The 5,334-nt window shown below is 55.9% G+C and overlaps 1 pseudogene; it reads left to right on the top strand.

Moving 5' to 3' along the window:
* Window positions 1–2,855: 2,855 nt before the first annotated feature.
* Window positions 2,856–4,571, top strand: LOC132863693 (uncharacterized; annotated as a pseudogene).
* The last annotated feature ends 763 nt before the right edge of the window (window positions 4,572–5,334 follow it).

Raw genomic sequence — 5,334 nt, 5'->3', positions numbered from 1 at the left:
GCTGCCCGCCTGCCTTTTTGCATTTTTTTCTTTTTCCATGGCGCTTTCTAAAGCGGCGCTGGTTACTCCGGTGGACAGCCTATCGCGAGCCTGCCCGGCCGCATGCGGCGCGCTCATCGCCCCGAGGGATTCCCATCCCTTCTGCGTTGTCTGCACGGGGCTCAAGCATGCGCAAGAAGCTCTTGACCTCACTGAGAACTGTAGCCATTGTCTGGCGCTCCCAAAAAAGCTCCTGCGTTGCAGGCTCAAAACGGCCGCTGCCCAGTGTGTCGATTTCGGGCTGTCCGACTCGGAGGGGGAAAAAGACGCCGCCGCTGCACACCCGGGGGCCTCCCGCGGTGCAACTTCCTCTGACTGGGCCGACATGTGTCCTTCCCCGTTTGAGGATTTGCTACCGGCCGACGACCGTTTCCCCGACGGACCGGCAGGTTCCGGGGACGAGGTCGAGGAAGGCCTTCTCGATGGCTCGGATGACGAGGAAGCCATCCCGTCTTCCGTGGTCCCTCAGGCTCCCTCCGCCCCTCCTCAATCGGTACTGCTGGAGCTTTGTGAGCACGCTGCCGCTCGGCTCAACATCGAGTGGCCGGCTCTACTGAATGCTTCGGATCAGGAGAGAGATGTATATGACGGCAAGCTTCTGGGGCCTCCTGCCGGCCCGAGGAAGCAGCTTCTGCCTGTCCTCCCTGCATGTGCTAAACACATGAGACATTGCTGGGGTGATCCACTTGACCTGAAACACGGTCTCGCGGGGCTTGAGGTGAACGATATGGCGGGTCTGGGCATGGGCGACCCCCCCGTGATCGAGCCTTCCATCGCCAGGCACCTTAACCCATCTCAGGGCGGGCTGCTCGCCCCACCCAAGCCCGTCCTCCCGGGCAAGATGGATCGCTTCTCCACGTCGATTCATCAGGCTTCATATAAAGCCTCGGCTCTTTCTATCCGAGCTCTCAATGTCTCCTCGCTGTTGTCCGCGTATCAGGCTGAACTCTGCTTGATTTGGGTCAACAACTGGAGAGTGGGTCGCCATCGCCCGACCTCTGGAAGGAGGTTGTCACGGTCAATAACCTTGTTCTCCGCAATGCCCGCCAAGCTGTCCAGGCGAGCAGGTGCTCTATGGCTTTGTCGGTGGTCGGGGAACGCGCGCTGTGGCTTAATCTATCCGGTCTCCCCGATAGTGAGAAGCGTCGCATCGCGGGAGCACCGGTTGAGCCGGCCCGGCCGTTGCGCTGATGCAGCAGCGCTGTGACGATAAGAAGAAGGAGGACGAGGCTTTCAAGCTGTGTCTTCCTAGGAAGCCAGTCCCACTACACGGGCAGGACCAACAAACCCCATGGGAAACCACAGGCTCAGCAGAGCACCCCCCCCCACCCTCCGCTAGGCCCTGGGGTAAGGTGTCCTTCACCACAGCCACGGCTAGGAAGCCTCCCGACCCCGCCCCTTTGGTCCAGAAACGAAAGCGGCCGACCTGATGTTCGGCCACAGGGGGTTTTCGGTCCGTGTTCATGGGCGGCCAGCCCCCCGGACACCTGTTCTACCTTCCAGGTTCGCCCGTCCAAAAGACGGAGGTTCTCTTTCGGCGAGGTCAGCCGCCCTCACAGGCGAGGGTTGTTCTTTGTTCCACACAGGCTTCACTGTTCCTCATGTCATCCAGAGTGCGTTCCCCTGTTCCATTGGGGAAGGACGTGGGATTGAGTGCAGAAGCAGTGTCACCAAACACCCCCCTTCACACTCCTCTCACAGTTTCAATAAAGGCTACGGCCCCAGTTTTCCACAAAAAAATTAAAACTTCTCTGGTTTTGCCACTGGAGGGCGCCGTTGCGCCATTAATGAACGATCCGGCCGGATCGGCTCCCGGCGTCCCGGGGAGTCACGTGATGGCCTGGCTGTCGGTCTCAGCCCCCGATTGGGTGATTCACACAGTCACGAGGGGTTACAGACTTCAGTTTGCCAAATCACCTCCGCGGTTCAACGGAGTGGTCTGGTCCCACACGGACCAGAACTCCGCCCACATTCTGACAGACGAAATCTCATCTCTTCTCCCGAAGGGAGCGATTCGAGTTGTAGCCCCACATCTAAGTGATCAGGGGTTTTACTCTCGCTATTTCGTGGTCCCGAAAAAGGATGGCTCACTCCGTCCTATTCTGGATCTCAGAGTGTTGAACAAACATTTACGGAAATACAACTTCAGAATGTTGACACACGGCTCTCTCATATGATCGATAAAGCAGAACGATTGGTTTTGCTCGGTCGACCTAAGCGATGCTTTTTTTCACATAAGCATCTATCCTCCGCATATGAAATTCCTTCCTTTCGCCCACCAAGGCGTATGTTACGAATTCACGGTTCTCCCGTTCGGGCTCGCACTGAGTCCGAGGACGTTCTGTCTGTGTGCGGAGGTGAGAACCGTGAATTCGTAACATACGCCTTGGGTCTCAGGATCCTGGCTTATATAGACGATTGGCTTATTATAGCCGATTCAAGAGAGAAAGTGATTCAAAACACTGCCCGTGTGCTCTCACACATCGCTGCGCTCGGTTTCAGAGTCAATGTGTCAAAGAGCAATTTCACTCCCGCTCAGGAAGTTATATTCTTGGGCTTGGAGCTGATTTCCGTTACAGTGCGCGCGCCTGTCACGGAATCGCATTTCTTCATTCATGAACTGTCTCGCACAGTTCAGGGAAGGAATGCGGATACAGTATCGCACATGTCTCAGATTACAGGGTCTTATGGCTTCGGCTATCCATGTCTTGCCTCTGGGTCTTCTGAGAATGAGGGCTTTCATGAAGTGGATTTTGTCAATTCGTCTCAGCCCGTTGTGCGATCTTTGCCGCCATGTCACGGTGATGCACGCGTGCATGGCCGCGCTGCGCCACTGGAGAGCTGCGGAGTTTTACGTGCATGGGACCCCTCTCGGGGTGATCATGCTGCGGAAAGTGGTAAGGACAGATGCCTCTTTGACAGGGTGGGGAGCCACTCAAGAGGGCAGATCAGTGAACGGTGTTTGGCCGGACTCACTTCATTCAGCCCATGTAAATTACTTGGAGCTCCTCACTGTGTTGAAGGCTCTAAAGCATTTCTTGCCCCGCCTGCGGGGACATCATGTGCTGGTGCACTGCGACAATACAACAGCTGTAGCACATATCAACCGCCAAGGCGGCATGCGCTCCTCCAAGCTTCACGCTCTGGCTCACAGGCTGTTGGTGTGGAGTGCACAGCATTTCCTGTCGTTACGGGCGACTCACGTCCCGGGCTTTTTGAACAGGGGTGCAGACCTTTTGTCAAGGGGGAACCCGCTCTACGGAGAGTGGCGGCTCCACCCTCAGATAGTGAGGCTGCTTTGGGAGAGGTTCGGCCAGGCTGCCGTCGATCTCTTCGCCTCACGTGAAAACGCCCACTGTCCTATGTTCTTCTCGCTTCGGGACGAGGACGCCCCCCTCGGCGTGGACACTCTGGCTCATCCATGGCCCAGCGCGCTACTCTACGCTTTCCCTCCGCTCTGCCTGATATCTCCGACTCTGGCCAGGGTCGCTGTACAGGGTTTGTCTCTGATCCTCATAGCTCCCAGGTGGCCCAAGGCACCTTGGCTAGCGGAAATAATACCTCTGCTATATGCAAAGCCTTGGCAGCTCCCGTTGCGCACGGACCTCCTGGCCCAAGCGAACGGGGAAATCTTTCATCCTCACCCAGACAGGGTGGCTCTCTGGGCCTGGCCCGTGAGAGGGCGAATTTAAGCACTATGGGACTTCCCCCGCTTGCTATTGCCACTATTCAGAATGCTAGGGCCTCTTCCACAAGTTCGCTCTATGATTGCAAATGGCGTGTGTTTGAGGAGTGGTGCGAGGAGCACCAGCTCGTTTCGTATCTGTGCTCCGTTGCTGATATACTGGGTTTTTTTTCAGGACCTTATCGAACGTGGCAGAACCTTTTCGACGATTAAGGTCTACTTGGCGGCTATCGCTGCGTGTCACGCCGGTTTCGGCGGCACTACGGTGGGACAGCACCCCCTTATCCGTAGATTTATGAAGGGCGCGCACCGCTCCTTGCCGGTCACCAGAAGTGTGGTCCCGGATTGGGATCTCTCCATGGTGCTGGAGGTGCTGGCCCAACAGACATTTGAGCCCCTGGGGGATATCTCCCTCAAGCTGCTGTCCTTCAAGACGGCTCTGCTCCTGGCTTTGGCTTCTGCCAAACGTGTCAGTGATTTGCATGCGCTCTCGGTTCATTCCTCGTGCACCAAATTCTCGCTCTGTGGAGATAAGGTTTTGCTTAGGCCTAACCCGGCCTTCATGCCTAAGTGCTTTCCAGCCTTCTCTGTTGGTGTGATTGAGCTCTCTGCTTTTCACCCTCCTCCCTTTTCTTCTGCGGAAAGGGGCGTGCAGCCCCCAGGTGGCCTCAGAGCTCACTCCACTAGAGGCTTGGCTGCTTCTTGGGCTCTCTTTGGGGGAGTGCCCCTGCAGGACATTTGTGCTGCTGCGAGCTGGTCCTCTCTGCACACCTTTGTCAGGCACTACCGGCTTGATGTTACCCGTACCACGGTGGCTCATGCGGTCTTAAGTGTGGGCTCTTCGTAGCCATGTGCTACAAGGCCCGCGCTCCTTTTAACCCTGTCTGCCCGGCCTGGTTATGCATGTTTCAAGCATATAGTCTCCCCCTCTCCTGTCGCCCTGGTTGGTCCATTCACATGTTTATATACATGTTCTTTTCCTGCAGGCAGCTCGCTTGTTGGACATCAGCGGGGTTCTAACATGCATGTTGCCACATGTCCTGTTTCTCTTTGGCTGGGTTGTTTACCCCGCACAGTATGTTGTGTCTGCTGCTTTGTGAAGTGCCGAGCACCACCTTTTTGGCTGTCCTCTGGCTTACAGGGCCTCGCTGTGAGTGTATTGGGCAACCAGGGAGTTGTCTATATCTCTCATAGGTGGATCTCGAACACGAGATGAGGAAAGAGAACAATAGGTTACATTTGTAACCCCGGTTCTCTGAAACATCGAGTGGAGAGATCCACCAAGTTTGCCCCGCTTGCTGCACGAGAAGCGATTATGCTCACTGAGGAAAGGTAGGTGCATTATGCACTCGGGTAAGGGGCGTTGCCTTTGGCACGCGCTCCTGTCTGTCAAGCCAGACTTGGTGCAATTGGATGCTTCTGTAGAGGTCAGGAACGGATGCCCTTCCCATAGGTGGATCTCTCCACTCGATGTTTCAGAGAACCAGGGTTATGAAAGTAACCTATTGTTCTCTTTCCTCATCTCGTGTTCGAGATCCACCTATGAGAGATATAGACAACTCCCTGGTTGCCCAATACACTCACAGCGATTGTGAGTTCCTCCACCAATT

Source organism: Tachysurus vachellii, chromosome 20 (assembly GCF_030014155.1).
Source record: "Tachysurus vachellii isolate PV-2020 chromosome 20, HZAU_Pvac_v1, whole genome shotgun sequence".
Taxonomy (NCBI): domain Eukaryota; kingdom Metazoa; phylum Chordata; class Actinopteri; order Siluriformes; family Bagridae; genus Tachysurus; species Tachysurus vachellii.
The sequence above is the reverse complement of the archived record's forward strand: the minus strand, read 5'-3'. Positions and strand labels throughout refer to the sequence as shown.